Here is a 9,805-nt window from a genome sequence, read left to right on the forward strand (position 1 = left end):
ATGCTAGAAAAATTGTCTAAGTATGTAAAATTATCTTTTAAAATCATGAAAAATCAAGCACTTCTCTGTGCTGCCAAACGCTGGGGGCGTGTCTGCTGAAGGCGCTGGAAACACACCCACGAGCGGAAGGGGGCTGCCTCCGTGTAACATAGCAACAGTAGCAATGGACGCTAGCGCTAACAACAGCATTGCAGTGACCCAGCCCTACATGTTTGAGCCATCAGAGCCAGATACTGACTCGGAGTCAGACAATGAACATGCACAATCTCGTGCCTCACAGTCTGCAACAGAATGGTAATGTATTTCTCCTATTTATGCAAGTTAGCAATATGTATTACTGACTATGGGAGTCTACAGTTAGCCGAGTTAGCCGCCAAGCTAGCAACCGAGTTACGCTCCCACTGACTATTATAGCCTAGCAAAAACTTTAGGGTTTCATGTAATGAAGAATTGTGATTGTTTTGTCTGTTCACAGATTAAACAACACTTGACTTTTATTACTGTTTCGTTAATTTAATTACTCCTTTTGTTTATACCTAATAAAGGTAGTACTAGTATTTGTTTTAGAGTGTAGTGGGTGGTAAACCCAAGTAAATTCAGTTTGTCCAGCTTTGAAAGGAGGCAGTTTACTCGTTTTTTCAGATCACATTATTCAACAAATGTGGGGAAACGCATTAGGTAACTAATTAGACTACAAAAAAGTAAAATATAACACTAGCCAGTTTCACTTAGTCAGTTACTTACTTGTGTCTTCTGATTAATTTGTGGATTGCTGAATGTCATCATTACATCACACAGGCTGAATAAGACAATATGCTTCAACTGATTAGGTCATTTTGCTTTACCAGGCTTCATACTGAACTGACAACTGAAATGGTTAACATTTGTCACACTGTGATTAAAAATGTACTTGTGCAGGTGCACATGTGGAGAATGCAGAACAATGCCCACAGAGGTTGAACATGTCTGCTGCAAGGAGCTGAATGCTGTATGTAAATGAAAACTGTTTTTCACAATAATAATTCAAATAATGAATACATAAGCAGCAGCATACTAGATGTCTAGCACTAAAACACCTATTACACATATTCCTATAGGTTCAGAGTAGATGTGGAGAGCTGCCTAAAGAGCCACGCTGCATGACTCTTCATCCAGGCTTGGCTGAAGAACCCCTACTCCCTGCAGAATGCCCTAAACATTTATCAGGCAGACCATGGACCACTGGCGGAAAAGGAAAGATTTGGGTAACGTAGACAATATAATAATTGTTTTACTGATTTCGGATATTTATAAATTACACTTGTGTTGATCAAATGACATGCCTTTCAAAGAGAGGTAAGGTTTAGTACCCGGGAATAAACTTACATCATTTATACAATCATATTATAGTTAACTAATGTATACAGTGTATTTCATTTACACTTAAAGCACATGAGTGATGCTTGACTGTATCCATTTTAATCCTTCATCTTCCTGAGCTATATATAAACTCTCATGTTGGACAGATAAATACTGGTTCATTCTTTAGCTGTTTTTCACTACATAGTAAATCAACCAACATGTACATCACCTTGATATATAGATGTATAAACTGAATGCACATGATTGGACATTTATACAAGCAATCATAGGTTTATTATTATTATTAATTCTGAAAATGTAGCTGTGTGGTCGTGGAAATTCTTTGGAATAAAAAAACTGCTGTCCATTTTCTTGTCCATCCATTTAGCCAATATGATGAGGTAGACTGCAGGTTGATGAATCAAACTCATCTTCCGAGGTCCCAATCTGTAAGACATGACAAAAAATGTGGAGGGAAAGGCTTTTTGTTTATTACATCAATCAAACAAATAAGTTCAGTTTGGTTTCAGATAGGTTCTTCTAAAAGACAACACATGTCAATAATGTTTTGTGAAAGACAGCTCCAGTGTCAAATTTGATTACACAGAGGACAACATACCAAAAAGAAACATACATAAAAATATAAATCAAAGTATTTTTCTACATTTTTTATTACAGGCGTGCTCGCTATCTGGCCTACAGGAGTTTTGTGTCCTGGTGCTGGGGATACCTGGGAAAGGACAACCGGGTTGTCATCCCCTCCTGTGTTGTCCTCTGCATTCATCAGGAGTACCCTGATGAAGATGGGGAATACACAGGTTTTAAACCTCCCCTTTAGATTGTTTTATTATTTATAGTTTATTGCTTGCTTATATTGTTATTTGTTTATAAAATGTGTCCAATATAAAATAAATGTATTATTGAGTAATGATATATTTGTGTGTGTCACAACTTACTTCTTTTACAATGGAGGCTGGTGGAGCTCTGGTCCTGAGATTGGCTGAGGCAGGAGTAGGCTTGGGCGGTATAAAGGTGTTGCAGTATACCAAGGTGCTTTCTGAGTGCTTCATACTGTTATAGTGGTTTAATTTCAAATGTTTTAGTCACCACGGAAATTAGTCTCCAGAAATGTGTAATAAATACCATACACTAAGGTAAATGTCTGGAAGCTATGAAGGCTTGAAAAAAAAATATATACCGCCCAAGTCTAGGCACAAGGTAAGTCACAGGAACAGTGGCTGCCAGATATGATGGAGGAAGACACTGAGACCTGTACATGGGAAAAGAAAACAGGAATAAGGAAAAGAGACATTAGGCTGTCATCATGACCACTACATACATACACACAACATACCTCGTGGGTACCTCGGAAGCCACTTTGACGCTCATTTTAGGTGTCCCTCGGTCCATGTTTTACATTACACACAAACGTAAAACCTCAGTCTACATATAATTCCTTGTCATAGCTATATTGGTGCACATAAAATATTACCTGTCGGTTATCATTGTGTTGTCAGATGGATGACGCTCAGGGAATAAGGCCAAATTATGTCACGATTACATGCATGCTAACATTACACGGGCATGACAGGGTGCATGATTTAAAATCACTTTCAGGATTTGCACATTCAGCAAAATGCATTTAATTGCCTAAATGTACAGTATTATAACTTATAAGCACATAACGTTACTTACACTCTCTGACGGGCACATAATGCCGGTGGCGGTGATGATGGCACCTGCTGTCGGCGGGATGGGAGGATGTAAGCGGTGAGGGAGACGGTCGGTGGCGGGCTGGTGGCGGTGATATAGGCACCTGCTGCCGGCGGGATGGGAGGATGTAAGCCGGGGAGGGGGACGGTCGGTGGCGGGCACGTAATGCCAGTAGCACCGGCGGGACGAGAGGACGTAAGCCGGGGAGGGAGGCGGTCGGTGCGGCACCTCTAACCAGACACAACGGACTGCTCAAAAATCCAGACTTCCAGTGAAGATGCACACACGAGGAGGCGTCATGACTAGTTAGCTAGCTGAAAATTACTGTAATTGATGCTATCCAAAACGCGAGAGCGAGCTGGAAAACGACTGAGGCTAATGCGCTGAATGTATTTATACTGCAGCAGCAGCAGGGGCGGGTTTATGATAATCAGGGCCGCGTTACGTAACGCGGCCCTGATTTCAGACCCGCCTACTAAATCCTGACACAGAAATCTGGAAACACAGTTTGTGAAGCCTAGCTCCACAATTCAAATCTAAATGGTTGAAATGCTTTTTACACCTTTTTTAGAAATACATTTATGACCTATTTAATGTGTTTAGAAGAAAATGTCTGATTTCACTTTACACGGTCTTTAAGAAAATTTGCAGAGGCAACCACAAATGTCAATATGAAGGGGGAAACATTTAAATGCACCTGTTTGAAATCAACCATGCAGAAATACCCCTCTCTATCTTATCTCACTCTTTCGGTAAACAGAAGTGGTCGATTGAAGTGAAGGTTATATATTAGGAAGTTAGATCTACTGCAGTTAAAACTTTCTGAGGGTAATAGAGATGGCTTTGACCTTCAATCTGTTAGTGGAGTGTAATACTTGGTGGTTTATTGGTACTTTTTTTTACCAAGTCTGTTTGCATCTACTTTTTATTAGCATACACAGAGCAGAGTGAATGGAATAATGAGAGAGACGTGCCAAAGACCACAACTTCATGTCATCATTCATATCCTGGACCAGAATTGTTTTTATGTCACATGTGCATGTTTTATTATGTTATGTTTTAATATTTTTGTCTTTTTGCAGATGCTTTTATCCAAAGTGACTTACAAGCGAGGTAAAACAATTAAGCAGATGACAATGACTCAAAAGAGCCGTGGTACAAATCCTCAGCTGTACAGGTACAGAGAGTGCTTTTTTGTTCATTTAAGTGAGAAATGACTGGAAATAATCAATCAATCAATCAATCAATCAATCAATCAATCTTTATTTATATAGCGCCAACAAAAGTAATCTCAAAGCACTTTACACATAGAGCAGGTCTTCACCGTAGCCATTAATTTGATTTAAAGAGACCCAACATTCCCACATGAGCTAGCACTTGGCGACAGCGGCAAGAAAAAACTCCCCTTTAATGGGAAGAAACCTCAAGCCAAACATGGCTCTAAGTGGGTGATCATCTGCCTTGACCTGTTGCGGTTAAGGGAGAAGGAGAAGGCGGAGAAAGGATAAGTAAAGAGGAGAGGGAGAGAGGAGAGAGAGGAACAGTGGCAAACAATCAATCAACATTGAAAATAATGGGAGCAGGACTGGAACCGGTCAACAAGACATCCACATCCCCAACCCCCCTGTGAGATGAGAGAGCACAGAGAACTCCAGGGTAGAAGTTTAATTAAGTGAATTCAGTCAGTAGATTGTTACCCTTTTACATCAGCTGGAACCTAGTGCTGGTGCTGGTGCTGGTTCACAGTTGGTACAACTTGCGAACCAGCTAAGAACCAATTTGCTTTTCCACGCCTCGAGGTGGTTAGAGAGCCACTTTATTACGTTACTGTTTACGTCAGCTAAGCAACAACAATGGCGGACTATGTGTTTATACAGCTGTTGCTCCTGGCTTTGCGAGGCTTCATTGACATACAAACACGACTGTAGTGTGTTGCTTCGTAGCGTCCATAACTCTTCTCTTTGTACGTTTTTTAAGAATGTCGGTTTGCGTGGTCTTGTTGCTTTGGTTGGTCACAATAATCCCGCCTCCAGCCTCTGATGTAAGCAGTTCTTTCTCCTAGTCCAGCAAAGACATGGTACCACTCTGGAACCAGCTTTTCTAGCTGAGAGCCAGTTCTTTGTCTGTTGAAACAGGAAGACTGTTCCAAATTAAACACCGGCCCGAAATGGCACTGGAACTGCTTTGGTTAAAAAGGGGTATGTATGGAGCTGGAGAGAAAGAGAAAAGTCTGGATTGGGATTTTGTACCAGGCAGTGGTGGTTTTACTAGATGCCCATTTGCAGCCCGGAGTGTCCTGCTGAGTGACTCAGTGTTGAAGGGGGCATTTCCATCCGTCGCCCTGAGGTGCAGATGTCCTGCAGGTGTCAAGGCTTACCACTGTGAGTCCGTCGAGAGTCCTGAGGGGAACATGAATGTCTGTACTAAGTTTTCATGGCAAACAATCCAACAGCTGTCATGACATTTCACTAAAAATCAAAAATGTTGATTTGTTTCCATCCGTACAGGAAGTCAATGGATCTCCAAAGTCATTTTGGATATGTCCATGAGTTTATGTACTGTATTGAGTAGTTGAGATATGTCAGTCTGGACCAACCAGCCACACTACTAGTAGGGCCAAAAACATACAGCATCATTCTCTTAAGTTTGATATAATTACTGATTTTTCATTAGTCTGTAATACGATGAGTTCATCGCTATCATCTCAAGAGCAGGCAAAGTCCCTGCCTCCTACATGAGAATGATGGTTAGCAATCGCACCTGCACAAGTCCATCTGATTAAGGTGTGGGCCCTTGGTGAGTTCTACGGATAATCAGGTGGGCACCCCCTTTCACCAGCGTTTCGCCAATTTTAGCCCACAACACCTCGGGAGGGCCCCCTTGGCCCCTCGGGCTCTACAACCACGCTGCTCTTTGCCGTCCCCTCTCTGCTGAATGAGTCACTCCAGCCACAGCCACGTGGATGCTGCCTCTGCTTGCCTAGTGATGTAACCCACAAACCTTCTTCGGATGGAACCTTTGACTCCGAGCCTGGACAGGGTGCTCCAAAGTGACTTCATGCCATGTTACAGTTTCATGCCCGCCATCCCACTTGTTGGCATTCGTGGATGAGAGCCTGGTACCTCCCGAGCTTCCTCTTATCGGCTTCCCCCATACACCCCTGGCACAGTCAGCTCGATGAGCACTGCTTGTTTTGTTCCTTTGAATCATAGCACTATATCTGGTCTGAGATTTGAGGTGGTAATCTCCTCTGGAAACTTAAGTTGTTTCATGAAGTCAACTCTCATGTCCGAGTCAGCAGCTGTTGACAGAATTCCTGTGCCAGTTGATGTCCCGCTCTCTCCTGCTTTAACAAATCTGATTAAACGGGGCCCTTCCGTCCTGATATTTTTACGGTTCTTCCTTCTCTCCTCCTCCAAATCTGCGGCCAGCTCAGCTAGAATCTGGTCATGTCTCCATCTGAACTTGCCATCAGCAAGACTTGACTGGCAAGATGACAGCACATGCTCTAAGCTTGCTGGTCTTATTCATTTATGATATTCTCCTGCATCAGGTGACTGAACTGAGCCATGTGTGTTGGTATTTGTTATTTCCTATTTCCCTTCAATGAGGGACTGTCTCAGATTTCTATTCCACTTAACATACATTATGAGTATGACCGAGTACAAGCAAGCTTTTGGTATTTATGAAAATTACATTGGTGGAGGTTGTTGTTGTTACATGACCCCTTAATAAAGGATTCGAGAAAACTGAGAAGGGTTGGCAGAAGGCTGGGATGATTTTATGGTTTGTCAGGTGAGATTTTTAATTATTTGTGCTCCTGAAGCATTAACAGAACAGAGAGCATGAGCCAAGGTAGACAATTACAGCAGTTCACACACATTTTCCCACACTCTGAGGAACTGATCTGTATTGATCACTCTGTATTGATCACATGTAAATGGTATTGATTGTCTCATTCTTTTGTCTGTCTATATTGATTTGTGTGTGTGTGTGTGTGTGTGTGTGTGTGTGTGTGTGTACTCATCTGCATGACATGGAAAGTACGGTGCCTTCCACAGCTTGGCGCAAACACATGCTTAGAGCAGCTGTTGGAGTTGTGTAGATCGACTGCTTCCAGTCACCCGTCACTGTTCTACTCTCTGCAAGACACTTGGCCTCGCCTCGTCTCCACAGCCAGCTCCACCTGCAAGATGTGAATTTCAAGGCAATAAGTATAAAATATATATATATATGTATGTGTGTATGTGTATATATATATATATATATATTTTTTTTTTACAAAGTATAGTTAGTTTTGAATAGTATTTTTATAGCACAGGTACTACTGAAGAGATGATGTGTTGTTATGGGAAATTCATTTACACCAGACCTTTTTACAGGATGGGACATTTCCTTAGTGACATGAGTTGGGAATATATGAGCAGAGTTGTGGGAATAAGGCCCGGTTTCCTCTCACAGCTTTGTTAATCGAAGTGTTAGAGCTCTTTTATTATGTATTTGTTTTGTAAAAATTTGGCAGCACTATGAGTACCCATTATTGACAAAAATAGCCACAACATTAAGTTAATATATATAAACAGACAGAAATGAAACAAAAGGATGATTCAGTACGATGGTATGGCAACTTTGAAAACACACAAGCAAATAGAGAAAAAAAAAACAAATGAAAGAAAACATATTAACCAATTTGACAACACACAACACAAGTGCAGCGTTTAGAAAAAAAATCCTGCAAAGTGACCAGAAAACGGGAAATATAATCAAATGGTACTTTCTGTTTTTGCAGCATGTTTTTGTATTTGGTTGCATTTTCTCACTTTGCAGTGCTTTCTTCTGAATGATTCACATATGTTAATAAATTGGTTAATATGTTTTCTTCTTTTGCTTTTTGTTTTGTCTATTTGTGCATGTTCTAAGTTGCAGTGCGTTGAGCTATCAGGGCTGACCACAAATATTCATTGTTCATCATGGTGCTAACCACTTGATTTTTTATTCATTACCTTGTAGAGTGAACTTTCTTCATTCATTTTTCCTTTCTCTTCTCAGATAGGCCTTTGACTATATTATGATTAGCAACATTTGACAATCAATCAGTATTAACATTTTTGTGCTAAAATGATGGCATAGTTAAAAGAGTCTTCTAAATGTACTGTACTGTCTATCGAGAGGCTCTGGAGTGTGTGATGGACTGGAGACTGATGAATTCAGTGTCTGTGTCATCCCCAAACAGCTAAACTGACCTGGGACAATCTGCAAAGATATTTATTCTCATGTGCACAGAATCTCAGTATGTCAGGTGCTGGGTATGAAGCTAAATTCTACGAAATATATAGAAATTAATGTACACACTGGAATGTAAGTTGAAGTAGACTTTCGATCAGTGATGTTCATGCTAAACGCACAGATTTCTGATTATCAGAATTTAATAAAAATGTTGACAGAGAAAGAAAAGAAATGATGACATGCCAGAAATGCAGGATTGATTTGAATATATTTGTCAGTGCAAACATCGTTTTCACGAGGTGAAGAACACCGCAGCGTGAAGTGAAAATAACAGATTCAACCAAATCAGTTTTTTCTATCAGCACAACTCGGGTTCATTTCTCACAGTTGCACCACTGGCTGTTACCGTACTACAGACAAAAACGGATGCTGCTTTTAATTTCTCAATGTTTGTTAGTCAGTTGAACTAATGGATTGTTAACTGCTAATATAGTACAGATTAGTCAGTTACACCAGAACATAATCACACATCAAAAGGGGGCAAATTGACAAAATGTCCTCTTTTTTTTTTTCTCAGAATGTGTGAGTCTGTCTTCAGAAATATGAATGTGGCATCAGTAGAGCTTTTTGTGTGATTCATAACTGTGATAGTAGCTCGTTCTGGGTTCTACTTTCATGCCAGCAGTCATAGTACAAGTGTAGGCGTCAGTTTCGTTGAAATAGTGAATGTCTCATGTGAGAATGAAACTAATCAAATGCACATTCAGCTTTGTCAGATTGAGCATGAAGGCAAAGACTGGTTAAAAGTTGTATTTTCTTTTAACTGGAAAAGATAACTTGTTACATTGAGAAAGCTGGCATATTTCATTCCCTGGTTCAGTTTATGTTGTTATTTTGACAAATCTAGCATGTCCCCTTGATAACAAATAGGTGGATTTGAATACTGTGCTGATGAAGACCATGTGATGCAGTCGAGAGCCATGGGAAAAGCTAATAAGCAGACCGCATTTTGTCAGACTGTCTGGGGAGAGGGAAGTCTGGGCTTCCCTGCTTAGGCTGCTGCCCCCGTGACCCGACCCCTGACAAGTGGAGGAGGCTGGCTGGATGGATGGATGGATGGCATTTTGTCAGACTACTATTACTATGACCAATAATGTACTTTGATGCTTAATTTATATTCCAAAACAGACATGAAGTCCTAAAAGTGCTATGGAGGAAACCATCATCCATCTCCATGGAAACTGAGCAAACTGCTGATGAAGACTATGTACTTTGGGTGAAAGCTCTGTAAAAAGCTGTGGGTGAGTAGACATTTTTGAAATGGTGGTGGGTGTGCTTTTTTATTAAAATAATTTTGCTTTCATTTTAATCGTTAATAGTGTAGAAATAAGTAGGAAAGGTGTATTTATTCTGTATGGTACGTGTGCTAAGCATTAGGTTACTGCAACATCGTATTAGTAAGTGGACCTTGAGTTGAGTTGAGTTTTATTCTCAAAATAAGAGATTCTTCCTATATTAAATGGTA

The 9,805-nt window shown here is 40.5% G+C and overlaps 1 protein-coding gene and 1 long non-coding RNA gene across 2 annotated transcripts in view; one reads left to right on the forward strand and one right to left on the reverse strand.

The window, feature by feature from the left end:
- mrps5 (mitochondrial ribosomal protein S5) overlaps positions 1 to 9,805 on the forward strand; it is a 264,703-nt gene that overhangs the window by 151,420 nt on the left and 103,478 nt on the right. The window lies entirely within an intron of this gene.
- Positions 2,061 to 2,586, reverse strand: LOC128373044 (uncharacterized). The gene is made up of 3 exons (XR_008322931.1): positions 2,540 to 2,586; positions 2,298 to 2,412; positions 2,061 to 2,135 (listed from the first exon to the last, which is right to left on the reverse strand). It is a non-coding gene; the product is annotated as an uncharacterized LOC128373044 (long non-coding RNA).

This window comes from Scomber japonicus, chromosome 14 (assembly GCF_027409825.1).
Source record: "Scomber japonicus isolate fScoJap1 chromosome 14, fScoJap1.pri, whole genome shotgun sequence".
NCBI classification, from domain to species: domain Eukaryota; kingdom Metazoa; phylum Chordata; class Actinopteri; order Scombriformes; family Scombridae; genus Scomber; species Scomber japonicus.